This window comes from Schistocerca serialis, unplaced genomic scaffold (assembly GCF_023864345.2).
Source record: "Schistocerca serialis cubense isolate TAMUIC-IGC-003099 unplaced genomic scaffold, iqSchSeri2.2 HiC_scaffold_1260, whole genome shotgun sequence".
Lineage (NCBI taxonomy): Eukaryota > Metazoa > Arthropoda > Insecta > Orthoptera > Acrididae > Schistocerca > Schistocerca serialis.
This window is the reverse complement of record NW_026047470.1, coordinates 1,511,458-1,527,486: the sequence shown is the minus strand read 5'-3', so window position 1 is coordinate 1,527,486 and position 16,029 is coordinate 1,511,458.

The window sequence follows — 16,029 nt, the reverse complement described above, 5'->3', positions numbered from 1 at the left end:
ATTCTTATGACAAAACTAGTCGAACCAAAACGATTTAGCAGGTCTACTACATGGTTTTTCCAGTTTATGTTTTCTTTATTATGCATAACTAAAGACTTAGAACTTTCTATCATGTTTATTATTTCTTGTTGGTGTGATAGGTTAATAAGGAGGGCATTTATGACACTGCAAAAGTGGATAACCTCTGTTTCTTATGGATTTAAGCTAGCCCATTTGTGCATAACCAGCCGACAGCTTTCACAAAAACATTCTGTACTTTTTTCTGTGTTGACAGCAATGCTTATACCATCTACAAACAGGACTAAGTCTGCCTCTGGATTCATATAAAATGGGGTGGGGGATGGAAATCGTTAGCACAAAGCCATTCCAATCCCAAAGGAAGTAGGTGTCGACAGATGTGAAAATTACCGAACTATCAGTTAAATAAGCCACAGCTGCAAAATACTAACACGAATTCTTTACAGACGAATGGAAAAACTAGTAGAACCCGACCTCGAGGAAGATCAGTTTGGATTCCGTAGAAATGTTGGAACACGTGAGGCAGTACTGACCCTACGACGTATCTTACAAAATAGATTAAGGAAAGACAAACCTATGTTTCTAGCATTTGTAGACTCAGAGAAAGCTTTTGACAATGTTGACTGCAATACTCTCTTTCAAATTCTGAAGGTGGTAGGGGTAAAATACAGGGAGCGAAAGGCTATTTACAATTTGTACACAAACCAGATGGCAGTTACAAGAGTCGAGTTGCATGAAAGGGAAGCAGTGGTTGGTAAGGGAGTGAGACAGGGTTGTAGCCTATCCCCGATGTTATTCAACCTGTATATTGAGCAAGCAGTGAAGGAAACAAAATAAAAATTCGTAGTAGGAATTCAAATCTATGGAGAAGAAATAAAAACTTTGAGGATCGCCGATGACATTGTAATTCGGTCAGAGACAGCAAAGGACCTGGAAGAGCAGCTGAACGGAATGGACAGTGTCTTGAAAGGAGGATTTAAGATGAACGTCAACAGAAGCAAAACGAGGACAATGGAATGTAGTCGAATTGAATCGGGCGATGCTGCGGGAATTAGATGTGGAAATGAGAGGCTTAAAGTAGTAAATGGGTTTTGCTATTTGGGGAGCAAAATAACTGATGGTGGTCGAAGTAGAGAGGATATAAAATGTAGACTAGCAATGGTAAGGAAAGCGTTTCTGAAGAAGAGAAATTTGTTAACATCGAGTATAGAGTTAACTAGAACTTCCTGGCAGATTAAAACTGTATGCCGGACCGAGACTCGAACTCGGGACCTTTGCCTTTCGCGGGCAAGTGCTCAACCAACTGAGCTACCCAAGCACGGCTCACGCTCCGTCCTCACAGCTTTACTTGTGCCAGTACCTCGTGTCCTACCTTCCAAACTTTACAGAAGCTCTTTCGTTCTATAGAGTTAAGTGTCAGGAAGTCGTTTCTGACAGTATTTGTATGGAGTGTAGACATATATGGAAGTGAAACGTGGCCGATAAATAATTTAGACAAGAAGAGAATAGAAGCTTTCGAAATGTGGTGCTACAGAAGAATGCTGAAGATTAGATGGGTAGATCACATAGCTAAGAAGGAGGTATTGAATAGAATTGGAGAGAAGAGAAATTTGTGGCACAACTTGAGTAGAAGAAGGGATCAGTTCGTAGGACATATTCTGAGGCATCAAGGGATCACCAATTTAGTATTGGAGGGCAGCGCGGAGGGTAAAAATCGTAGAGGGAGACCAAGAGATGAATACACTAACCAGATTCAGAAGGATGTAGGCTGCAGTAGGTACTGACAGATGAAGAAGCTTGCACAGGATAGAGTAGCATGGAGAGTTGCATCAAACCAGTCTCTCGACTGAAGACCACAACAACAACAACAACAAAGCAGTAACATTGGGGGGGGGGGGGGCGGGGGGTGGCAATGGTCGAATTCAGTGGGACTACCATTGTAACGGAGGCGATGCAGCGTGAGCGGCCGCGAGACAGGGAGACTGTAGGTAAACTGGTCGGCTAAGGAAGCAGGAAGGAAAAATATGAGGAGGGATTTATTTGGGGAGCGAGCGCAAAGAGGAGTTAAGTGGAAGGCGGCCCCAGTTGCGCGCAGCTGTCGCGCCGGAAGTGGGCGCCAGCGGCCGGGACGGGCAGGCTCTGCCGCCAATGAGGGAGTGCGCGCTGCCGCAGCACCTTCGACGCCAGGGGAGCTGACCGGCGCCACACGTTCACCACTTTTCGCTACCGTCATCAGTTCAGGCGTGATGCGACTCCACACAATCGCCTGTGTTGCACAAGGCACTTCATCTCTGCATAACCAACACATAACGAGTGGTTATAATTAAGATGCAGCTACTCACACAGGATCAGTGTAGCTTGCAATTATCGTACGGTAGCGAAACTTGCCAGGTATTCTAATGCGTTAATGCAGAACCGATTTACGCTGGAAAAAAATTAGTTCCGATTTTCGCCACTAGGTGCAAAAGTAGCTTGTGAATGCGAGAAAAACGTACACCACGAAGATGACGTGCTACAGACGCGAAATTTAAGCGACAGTAAGAAGATGCTGTGATACGCAAAAGATTAGCTTTTCAGAGCATTCACACAAGGTCGGCGCCGGTGGTGACACCTACAACGTGCCGACATGAGGAAAGTTTCCAACCGATTTCTCATACACAAGTAGCAGCTGACCGGCGTTGCCTGGTGAAACGTTGTTGTGATGCCTCGTGTAAGGAGGAGAAATGCGTACCACCACGTTGCCGACTTTGATAAAGGTCGGATCGTAGCCTATCGCGATTGCGGTTTATCGTATCGCGACATTGTTGCTCGCGTTGGTCGAGATCCAATGACTGTTGTCAGCATGTGGAATCGGTGCGTTCACGAGGGTAAGACGGAACTCCGTGCTGGATCCCAACGGCCTCGTATCACTAGCAGTCGAGATGACAGGCATCTTATCCGCGTGGCTGTAACGGATCGTGCAGCCACGTCTCGGTCCCTGAGTCAACAGATGGGGACGTATGCAAGACAACAACCATGTGCGCGAACAGTTCGACGACGTTTGCAACAGCATGGACTATCAGCTCGGAGACCGTGGCTGCTGTTACCCTTGACGCTGCATCACAGACAGGAGCGCCTGTGATGGTGTACTCGACTATGAACCTGGGTGCACGAATGGCAAAACGTCATTTTTTCTGATGAATCCAGTTTCTGTTTACAGCATCATGATGGTTGCAACCGTGTCTGGCGACATCGCGGTGAACGCATGTTGGAAGCGTGTATTCGTCATCGCCATACTGGCGTATCACCCGGCGTGATGGTATGGGGTGCCATTGGTTACATGTCTCGGTCACGTCTTGTTCGCATTGACGGCACTTTGAACAGTGGACGTTACATTTCAGATGTGTTACGACCCGTGGCTCTATCCTTCATTCGATCCCTGCGAAACCCTACATTTCAGCAGGATAACGCACAACGCCATGTTGCAGGTCCTGTACGGGCCTTTCTCGATACAGAAAATGTTCGACTGCTGTCCTGGCCAGCACATTCACCACATCTATCACCAATTGAAAACGTCTGGTCAATGGTGGCCGAGCATCTGACTCATCACAATACACCAGTCACTACTCTTGATGAACTGTGGTATCGTGTTGAAGCTGCATGGGCAACTGTACCTCTACACGCCATCCAAACTCTGTTTGACTCAATGCCCAGGCGTATCAAGGCCGTTATTATGGCCAGAGGTGGTTGTTCTGGGTACTTATTTCTCAGGATCCATACACGCAAATTGCGTGAAAATGTAATCACATGTCAGTTGCAGTATAATATATTTGTCCAATGAATACCCGTTTATCATCTGCATTTCTTCTTGGTGTAGCAATTTTAATGGCCATTAGTGTAGTTCCATTTGCACTGCTAGGGAAAACTGTCTACTACATAAATTGTTTGTCTAATTGTATTGATCTTCTTGTCTGTGAATTTAACCAACATATTCTCATACAGTAATATCAAAATGACTCAGTCGTGTGTTAGCACTTTCTTCCACCGAGCCTTTCAGTTCTGTCTGGAAAAAATTAAAATAATGTCCAGTTACACCTCTATAAAACATCAGCATGGAACAAAAGCTGGTAAGTAGCACTTAAAAGAGAAAAATGCAAACTTATAGCTGCCATACCAGTGAACTTTTCTCATATCGATCACGCAGGGCTTATTTCCATTCAGGTGCGATTAGTTTATTTTTTGTTTCTTTTTTGTGCTTGTTGGTCAACTTCAGAGAGAACATTCCCCGTTCACAGTGAAGTTACCAGAATGGAGAAGAGGCCTTTCTTGGTATCTTGGAAGCTTAGCCGCGCACCAGGGAAGTAAGCGAAAGAAAATCTGAGAAAAGCAACAAATACCAGAACTGCACTCCTGGAAATTGAAATAAGAACACCGTGAATTCATTGTCCCAGGAAGGGGAAACTTTATTGACACATTCCTGGGGTCTGATACATCACATGATCACACTGACAGAACCACAGGCACATAGACACAGGCAACAGAGCATGCACAATGTCGGCACTAGTACAGTGTATATCCACCTTTCGCAGCAATGCAGGCTGCTATTCTCCCATGGAGACGATCGTAGAGATGCTGGATGTAGTCCTGTGGAACGGCTTGCCATGCCATTTCCACCTGGCGCCTCAGTTGGACCAGCGTTCGTGCTGGACGTGCAGACCGCGTGAGACGACGCTTCATCCAGTCCCAAACATGCTCAATGGGGGACAGATCCGGAGATCTTGCTGGCCAGGGTAGTTGACTTACACCTTCTAGAGCACGTTGGGTGGCACGGGATACATGCGGACGTGCATTGTCCTGTTGGAACAGCAAGTTACCTTGCCGGTCTAGGAATGGTAGAACGATGGGTTCGATGACGGTTTGGATGTACCGTGCACTATTCAGTGTCCCCTCGACGATCACCAGTGGTGTACGGCCAGTGTAGGAGATCGCTCCCCACACCATGGTGCCGGGTGTTGGCCCTGTGTGCCTCGGTCGTATGCAGTCCTGATTGTGGCGCTCACCTGCACGGCGCCAAACACGCATACGACCATCATTGGCACCAAGGCAGAAGCGACTCTCATCGCTGAAGACGACACGTCTCCATTCGTCCCTCCATTCACGCCTGTCGCGACACCACTGGAGGCGGGCTGCACGATGTTGGGGCGTGAGCGGAAGACGGCCTAACGGTGTGCGGGAGCGTAGCCCAGCTTCATGGAGACGGTTGCGAATGGTCCTCGCCGATACCCCAGGAGCAACAGTGTCCCTAATTTGCTGGGAAGTGGCGGTGCGGTCCCCTACGGCACTGCGTAGGATCCTACGGTCTTGGCGTGCATCCGTGCGTCGCTGCGGTCCGGTCCCAGGTCGACGGGCACGTGCACCTTCCGCCGACCACTGGCGACAACTTCGATGTACTGTGGAGACCTCACGCCCCACGTGTTGAGCAATTCGGCGGTACGTCCACCCGGCCTCCCGCATGCCCACTATACGCCCTCGCTCAAAGTCCGTCAACTGCACATACGGTTCACGTCCACGCTGTTGCGGCATGCTACCAGTGTTAAAGACTGCGATGGAGCTCCGTATGCCACGGCAAACTGGCTGACACTGACGGCGGCGGTGCACAAATGCTGCGCAGCTAGCGCCATTCGACGGCCAACACCGCGGTTCCTGGTGTGTCCGCTGTGCCGTGCGTGTGATCATTGCTTGTACAGCTCTCTCGCAGTGTCCGGAGCAAGTATGGTGGGTCTGACACACCGGTGTCAATGTGTTCTTTTTTCCATTTCCAGGAGTGTAGATAGCTCTTCTGGCGGTCGTAAAGTAGTCTCAGAATACCTGTCGATAGGAGTAGGTAACAGAATAAGGATAAGAAAAGTAAAGGCGAAGGTGATGAGCAGCAATCAAAAGGAGAATAACCACTTGCTTAACATCAAAATTGGAAACGGCTTAGCAATGCAGGCGACAAAAGGTTTTCTTCTGTATGTAGGTCTACTGGTGTCGGGTATTGATGTGGAACCGAAGGGGAAGTTGCTGGACGTGTTGGACCAGAGCACAGGAGTGTATGGAAGTGAAATGTGGGCACCGGAAATACGGAGATGCAGAAACTGGAAGCATTTGAAATGAGCTACTATCGAAGTATGTTCAGAATTAAGTGGACAGGTGAAGTACGAAATAAGTTACTTCTTATTACAAAGAGTAGGTGATGGTAGATATCTATGGAACAACTTTCCCAAAAGAAGGGACATCTTAACGATGTATGAGGTTTTTTTTATTTAGTTTTATTTTTTTTATCTTACGCTGGGAGGAACAGTAGAGGGAAAAACAGGGGAAAGATGAGATATAAAGAAAAGATTCTAGAGAATGGTGGGTGTCAGTAGTTCTACAGGGACGAAATTATCAGCTGGTCTTTTTCTCTTCTTCCCTCCAACTAGGATGAGGCTTTAGTGACGCTTTTCTAGCTTTGCTGGATTCATTCCCAATTTTTTTATTCGTCTTCTCACAATTCGACTTCCGACTGCCTCGTCATCTACTTGCTGCTTTTGGTGGTCTTCTTTCACACATATGTTTTAGACGGTCTTTCCATTTTTACGTAGTTGTATTTCATCATTTAGGTTGTATATCTGCAACTCTCCTCTAATACCTTCATCTCTAAATCGATCTTCTCGTAAATTTAATTCCAGCGGTTTGCACACGGCATTTATCGCCCTCTGCCTCTCATTATCTACGACTCACTTCAATCAAAGTAGCATAGAGACAGGCATTACACTTTACAACCTGAGATATGTATCCTTCAGCCTGCCGAGGTGGCCGAGCGGTTCTAGGCGCTACAGTCTGGAACCGCGCGACCGCTACGCTCGCAGGTTCGAATCCTGCCTCGGGCATGGATGTGTGTGATGACCTTAGGTTAGTTAGGTTTAAGTAGTTCTAAGTTCTAGGGGACTAATGACATCAGAGGTTAAGTCCCACAGTGCTCAGAGCCATTTGAACCATATGTGTCCTTCCGGGTTTTGTTTTTTAATGGTCTCCTTATTGTGCTGTATATCCTATGGAATTTATTTAATTCAATATCTATGCCTTCAGCACAATACAGGACCGCACCAAAGACTGGAAACTTAAAAGAAATGGAAAAGGCGTACAGCTAGCTCACTATTCAAAAATGGTTCACATGGCTCTGAGCACTATGGGACTTAACATCTGAGGTCATCAGACCCCTAGAACTTGGAACTACTTAAACCTAATGAAACGTCTCCTTTGAAAAATTTATACAAGACTGTGCTTAACCTGACACACAATATTTTGTTAGCGCAACGCAATCTGACTTTCAAAATTCCCTACAAAAGAATGGCCCTGACTAACATTAAACTATACCTTTCACAAATCACTTACCTCACAAAAATCTTCGCTACTCAAGCTACTGCAATACAGCGAGCGCCACTACTGCCAGCTAAATAAAAGATTCAAACTATGGAAGGCACTAACTACTGATAGGGATAGTTAGCAAATGAAAGATATTAATAGAGAACAAACAATGTATTTACCTTGATATCATCATATATAAATATAGCAGTTCATGAAAAATTACAAAACTCCGCCATCTCTCTCCCCACATCCACCACTGCTGGCGGCTCACCTCCAACTGCCAACGCTACGCGCTGTTCACATCCAGCTGCCTAACACTACAATGGCGAGTATTACAACAATGCAAAGCAGCCACAGACTGCACACAGCACAGCCAGTGATTTTCATACAGAGGTGGCGCCACCAATAAAAAAACCTAAACAGCCTACTTACACTAACTAATCTAAGGACATCACACACATCCATGCCCATGGCAGGATTCGAACCTGCGACCGTAGCGGTCTCGCGGTTCCATACTGAAGCGCATAGAACCGCTCGACCACTGCGGCCGGCAGCTCACTATTCATATCTTGTGAAGAAAATGCGTAAAGCCAGCTCACTATGCATATTTAGTGACACCTTTTTCTTTTTAGAGGATACACAACACGTTAAGCTACAGTCGGACGCCACGTAGGAATACTGTGATGTAGAGACAAGTGACACATATTGAAAACACACACAGATACCTTCGAAACGGCGACCTCAGCTTCATCGGACAGTGAAACAAATCATTCTCCGTCACACCAAATGCGCCACTGCCATCGAAAACCTGTATATTTCAGTCGATGGCCTAAAATTATAACTGAATTTCTTGAAGCTACACGGTTGCATTACTCTGTTGAGTATGAACTGAACTAAGCTACGACGAAAAATTGAAAGGACGACGTGAAAGTACTTGAAGCGGTCGTTTAGCTACAGGAGGAGTAGAAAGTGGTGAAAGTGACAGAAACCACAGGGAGACTGTATGAAACACAATACCAAAGCAAACAAGAGTGTAGCACATCGTTTTTCTAACAACGGACATGCAGATGGAAGAAAAAGAAAAAATCCAGAACCCGCAAGCAGGGAAAGGGATGAAGCACCAGACAGAGGAAGATGGCGACTAGGAAGACTGGAACATGTGAAGACAATGACAGTAGCACGTTTGTAGAAAAACTGAATGTACGATAACATCGAGCAATGTTTTGACCACGCTCATTAGCTATGTTCAGACGGAAGTTTTGTCTTGAACCTGCGATAAATTTCTTGTCGCGTCATGCTTCCTATGAGATTTTTCTTTACTAGAGGGAGAGACGTAACTCGAAAATTTCGCATGCGTGACAAGGCCTTGTCGCGGCGTTCCCCTGGATGTCAGGCTGACCCGCCAAACGTGACGTGCTGCGCTGGGGGCCCCTCGCAGCCGGGCGGCGGCGGACGCCTTTGAAGATTTTCTGTGTGTGGCGAGCGTGGCCTCGACGTCATCACAACAGAACGAGATACGCTCTGAACCTTTAACGAGCACGTTGCGAATTGACCGCTCCCAGATTGGAGTTGCTGGCACTGTGCTATGTGACAGACGTCACAGCGCTTTTAGGTATGATGACCCCTTCCTGATCCGCTGTCCTGTGGTTTCCTGAATCACACTGTGCTGATAGTCCGCCCCCGGTAGCTGAGTGGTCAGCGCGACAGACTGTCAATCCTAAGGGCCCGGGAACTGGGTGTTGTGTTGTCCTAATCATCATCATTTCATCCCCATCGACACGCAAGTAGCCGAAGTGGCGTCAAATCGAAAGACTTGCACCAGGCGAGCGGTCTACCCGACGGGAGGCCCTCGTCACACGCCATTATTATTATTATTATTACTGTGCTGACACAGAGAAATTTCTCCGAGTATTCGTGGGTCGCATCCGAAGCTTCGAAGATATCCAAGACGCTTCGATGTCTGGCTGTGGAGAACTACAAACAAAAAGCTGCGACATTCAGTAATCCATCATGATATGAAAACCAGCAAAAGATACGTATGTACTATATCTGTCTACGTAGTTGTGAACATATAAAAAGATACTGCTAAGTGCAGATATTTCCATATAGACCCTCAAGGAACGTTCAAAAAATTACGAGAGTCACTCCAAAAGAAATGCACACAATTTTTTTAAAAATCCATCTTTTATTCTACACGTTTGAAAGTATTAGAGTGTGTAGATACATCCTTTAGGAACAATATTTTCATTTCTCTATATAATTTCCATCCCTCTCAACTGCCTCACGCCATCTTGGAACCAGCGCCTGTATACCCACCCGGTAAAATTCTGGACCAACCTGTTAGAGCCACTGTTTCGCAGCGTGCACAAGGCAGTCGTCATCTTCAAAACTTGTTCCACGAAGAGAGTCTTTCAGTTTCCCAAAGAGATGGTAGTCACATGGAGCCAGGTCAGGACTGTAAGGCGGGTGTTTCAGTGTTGTCCATCCGAGTTTTGTGATCGCTTCCATGGTTTTTTGACTGAAATGTGGTCGTGCATTGTCGTGCAACAGCAAAACATCCTGCTTTTTCCGATGTGGTCGAACACGACTCAGTCGAGCTTGAAGTTTCTTCAGTGTCGTCACATATGCATCAGAATTTATGGTGGTTCCACTTGGCATGATGTCCACAAGCAAGAGCCCTTCGGAATCGAAAAACACCGCAGCCACAACTTTTCCAGCAGAAGGTGGGGTTTTGAATTACTTTTCCTCGGGTGAATTTGCTGATACCACTCCGTTGATGGCCTCTTCGTCTCTGGTGAAAAATGATGGAGCCATGTTTCATCACCTGTCACAATTCTTGCAAGAAATTCATCTCCACCATTCTCGTACTGTTCCAAAAGTTCGCTGCATACCGTTTTTCTTGTTTCCTTGTGAGCCACTGTCAACATCCTGGGAACCCACTTGGCACAAACCTTTTTTAACGCCAACACTTTCAGTATTCTGCGAACACTTCCTTTCCCTATCTCAAGCTATTGTGACAATTGTGACAATTGGTTCACTGTGAAGCGTCTGTCAGCAGTCACCAATTCGTTAACTCTCTGCACATTGTCTGGAGTGTGTGCAGTACGAGGCCTGCGAGGACAATCCTCAATACTGCCGTGCCCGCTTTCATCACGTAACCTGCTTGCCCACCGACTGACTGTACTGTGATCGACAGCAGCATCTCCATACACCTTTTTTCAACCTCTTGTGGATGTTTCCCACTTTCTCGTTTTCACAGCACAGCAATTCTATGACAGCACGTTGCTTCTGACGAACGTCAAGTGTAGCAGCCATCTTGAAGACATGCTGTGACGGCGCCACTCACGGGAACAGGTTGAACTAAATTTGAAAACAAGCGGAAAGGATGTGTTTACACAGTATAAAACTTTCACACATGCAGAATGAAAACTATTTTTACAAAAATAGCGTGCATTTGTTTTGGAGTGACTCTCCCTCGTAATCGAACGTCGCTTACAAGCAAACGTTGACTAAAGAAAAAAATCTAATGAAATGCAATGTGTTATTATGTTTGCCGGCCGTGGTGGCCAAGCGGTTAAAGGCGCTTCAGTCTGGAACCGCGCGGCCGCTACGGTCGCAGGTTCGAATCCTGCCTCGGGCATGGATGTGTGTGATGTCCTTAGGTTAGTTAGGTTTAAGTAGTTCTCAGTTCTAGGGGACTGATGACCTTAGCAGTTAAGTCCCACAGTGCTCAGAGCCATTTGAACCATTTTTGTTATTATGTTTGATACATAAATAATAATATGAATATGTGATAGGATATGGGTAACATCGGTAGACAACCTGGAAAACGTTCTCATAATACAGTCTGTTATAATAAGATTCATCCAATTTCACAAGCCGGCCGATGTGGCCGAGCGGTTCTAGGCGCTTCAGTCCGGAACCACGAGGCTGCTACGGTCGCAGGTTCGAATCCTGCCTCGGACATGGATGCGTGTGATGTCCTTAGCTTAGTTAGGTTTAAGTAGTTCTAAGTCTAGGGGACTGATGACCTCCGATGTTAAGTCCCATAGTGCTTAGAGCCATTTGAACCAATTTCACAAGTCTATATCTTCTATATGAATGACGACAGAAACAGGGGGTGAATATTAACTTATGCCTAACGAAGTTGTTATTTTAAAATGAACCATTATATTTTAAATGGGTATATCCATTACATGCAATCACTTCCAACCTTGGGATACTTTTTACTATTACGCTTAGTACAAAAGGTTCATTTAACTTTCGCAAGTATTCAATGCGCATTCTGTCTGACGTAAAAGAAACATCCGCACGGTACTCAGACTCCTCTCATACTCTGGCGAGCGTGTATGGCAGTAAACTTCATTCACTGCTGTTGTTATGCAGCGTCGCAATATGCGCAAAGTTGTTGGAACGTTAGGCGCCAAGACGAAATGTTTCATAAAACCTCCACAATTTCCCCTTAAATAAATCAAACAGTGTCTAGGAACTGCTGGTGCCATAGACGAATATTTTGGTGCAGTACCGTATTCTTGGCGAAAACACCTTTTGCTGCTGTTATCGATTCTACGCATACTGAGTAAAGCTAAGAGCACCAGAGAGACCCCCGCTGGTAACCACATGACATGACTGGCGCCAAGGTAAACTTTTTATTTCAATCTATAATTAAAATACGCCCCGTCTTCTTTCTTGTAGAAGTTCAATATGTGCCAGACTTATCGCTCGTAGAACATCAAGACGGTTAGTAGGGTTCTGCCCAGGTACGAGTCAGCACTACAGCATCAACAATTCTGATTGCTTCATTAATTAGTGCACGAAGGGTAGCAATGTCATTGACTGGTGTTGTGTACACGCCATTTTTGACGTAATCCCACAAAACAGGAATAATGGCACGAAATCGGGAGAGCGCGGGGGCCATGCTATGGGACCATCACGAACCATCCACCTCTAAGGAAATGTGTCATTCAGCAAATCCTGCTTCAGACTCCAATGTAAGGGTGCACCATCATTCTGGAAGAAGATGAACGTCTGCAGCTCTTCGATCTGTGATAGCGGGAACTGTTGGAGCACGTCCAGGTAAGCATTTCCCGTTATGGTTTTCTCTGCGAAGAAAAATGGGATCATCAACCTCTCGTGCATCAGATCACACCGCACACTCAGCTTCGGGCTATCGTGGACGTGTTCACGTATGCTGTGTGTGTTTTTCGGAGCCCCAAATCCTAATGTTGTGGCGATTCACGTTTCTAGAAATGTGAAATGTTGATTCATCTAAAAAATGGCATTTTTCTGGGTAGTCGTTGACGGCGGAGGATGTCATCATAGAATACGAGAATTCATATCACATAGGACGATGGTCTGGCTCCGATGCTTGGAGCATTTCCACTTTGTACGCAGTGAGGCGCAGTGGCTTATGTAACGCTTTATGAACAGTTGATCTTGTTTTCTGCAACTCGCGTGATGCACGACGAATTGACCTCTGAGGGTTGCGTTCAAATGCATCTTGCACTCTGTCAGCACACGTTTAAGACACGGGAGGGCGCACATTCCGAGGAAGGTCTTTGACACTGTCTGTCTCTTTAAAGTTTTTGAATCGCCTCAGTATGCTAGTTTTTGCCGGAGGTGACCTCCCACACTAGCGTCGATAATTCCGCACTACCGTTGTCACAGATTTGGACTCTGCATACCAGACGACACATTACTCCTTTTTCTGGTCTTTTGCCATTTTGATGCAGTCCAAGCCGAATCACATTTAACAATAAAAATCTGTAGTATCTTCAAAGATTTTCGGAAATGATAGCGAACCCCTGTAGAGTATATAATTTTGTCTATGACTTTCATGTCGCCATCGAGTACCTGAATGTCTTGACATCGAAGAATTAATATCGTCTCTCATAATCTCAACATCGATTTTTTTTTATTTTTTTATTTTGAATCCAAGCAACCTCCCTTTTACCTGTTTACTGTGATGATAACTTCTGTGAGTATTTTTTTATTTCGATAACTTATTTATATTCATTTTAAATGATTCTGACTTACAGGGTTATTACAAATGATTGAAGCGAATTCACAGCTCTACAATAACTCTATTATTTGAGATATTTTCACAATGCTTTGCACATACATACAAAAACTCAAAAAGTTTTTTTAGGCATTCACAAATGTTCGATATGTGCCCCTTTAGTGATTCGGCAGACATCAAGCCGATAATCAAGTTCCTCCCACACTCGGCGCAGCATGTCCCATCAATGAGTTCGAAAGCATCGTTGATGCGAGCTCGCAGTTCTGGCACGTTTCTTGGTAGAGGAGGTTTAAACACTGAATCTTTCACATAACCTCACAGAAAGAAATCGCATGGAGTTAAGTCGGGAGAGCGTGGAGGCCATGACATGAATTGCTGATCATGATCTCCACCACGACCGATCCATCGGTTTTCCAATCTCCTGTTTCAGAAATGCCGAACATCATGATGGAAGTGCGGTGGAGCACCATCCTATGGTACGTTTAGCTCCTTGCTTGCTTTATTCGTCGACTTCCGCGGGCTACGCGTAAACTTGCCCGCACGCGTTCAACCGTTTCTTCGCTCATTGCAGGCCGACCCGTTGATTTACCCTTACAGAGGCATCCAGAAGCTTTAAACTGCGCATACCATCGCCGAATGGAGTTAGCAGTTGGTGAATCTTCGTTGAACTTCGTCCTGAAGTTTCGTTGCACTGTTATGACTGACTGATGTGAGTGCATTTCAAGCACGACATACGCTTTCTCGGCTCCTGTCCCCATTTTGTCTCACTGCGCTCTCGAGCGCTCTGGTGGCAGAAACCTGAAGTGCGGCTTCAGCCGAACAAAACTTTATGAGTTTTCCTACGTATCTGTAGTGTGTCGTGACCATATGTCAATGAATGGAGCTACAGTGAATTTATGAAATCGCTTGACTCATTTGTAATAACCCTGTATATGTTTTTCACCAGCTGCGACATAGTCGCGAATATGAAAAGTGATCTACTACTGTCAAACATTTTTTATTCCAGTCTTTGATCACAATATCAATTCTTTTGACGATGACCGGTTGCAATCCGTAATGGCCATCCTCAGATCTACAATACAAAAATACATACACCTAGTAGGCAGTATGACTTTCAACACAATACAGCATAATGTATCACAATATAATATCATACACCAGCGAAATGTACAGATAAAATACGGTAAAATGTATCTGCTCTACACCATGTCCTAATGTAATAAGGCCGTAATGGCATCGTCAAAACATAAATATACTCAGCACAGCATCGTCACATAGGTCTAAAATAAGGTGTAGAATAGGCCACATCGTACCCACAGTCATTTTTGCAACTGGCTACTGAAGTACAGTAGCTACCCGAAATCTGTTTGCCTACGTCCTACATAGATGTCGCTACTGTGGGCTTAGATGTAGTCATTTACGTAAGAAACATAATCTGATAAAAACACATTTGGTAGCAGACTATTAAATATTGATCCCTATTGTTGTTGTTGTTGTGGTCTTCAGTCCTGAGACTTGTTTGATGCAGCTCTCCATGCTACCCTATCCTGCGCAAGCTTCTTTATCTCCCAGTACTTACTGCAACCTACATCCTTCTGAATCTGATTAGTGTATTCATCTCTTGGTCTCCCTCTACGATTTTTACCCTCCACGCTGCCCTATTATAGAAACTAATAGTGATACAGTAAAAGACGAATATAGTTACTCATATAAAATTGTTGAAAGGAAATATATAAAGATATTAGGTCTGACACTTTTATGGTCAATTTACGGTCAAAAGTAAATATACGTAATAAATTGCCTGTAGCAACCTACAAATTACCTATGAAAGATAAAATGTCTATATGACAACTGAAGAAAAGACAGATCATTGATCAGCGCCCTCTGTTGCGTCGGCCACCAGGATGTTACGTATTCGCGCACCGATCGTAAGAACTTAAGCACTAGAGGGCTTTTCATACATCGTTCTTACGATCGGTGCGCGAATACATGACATCCTGGCGGCCGACCCCGGGATTTAATGCCAGTGTAAGTGAGGTTATATATATATGTTATGTTTCTTTGCTTCCCTAATGTCAGGAATTGCTTTACACATTCCACAAAAAATAAAATAAAATTAGGACAAGCAATATTAACTCAAGACTGATCTATATGGTAATATAAGGAAAAGCAAAAGGGCTTTGAAAATTTTTGCCATGGTAAATTTTGTTTAAATATTTTGAATTGTTTACTTACAATTGTTGAAAGTTTTGTTCGCAAGTGTGTATTTTGACCTATCTTGAAATTTATAGCAAACATGAGTAATACGTGTAATGTATATACTTGTTTTTTTGCAATAGAACAACATGAAGCTGCAGATTTGTGTGTATAATTGTCGTGTTTAAGTTCTGAACTATCACATATTACACCATCTACAAAAAACTCACTGTGGTTTCAAATATTTTTTGAGGCTCATTCATTGTTAACTAACATTACCACAGAGCAATTAATCAATTGTAGCCCTCTTGTACTTTTAAAATCCGCTCGATAATGAAGGGGTATATAAAGTTTTCCCCCTTGGTTCCTATTCTCTTTTCAGATTTATCCTTAGTTATCTTTTTTGATTGCTCTACGTACAAAGT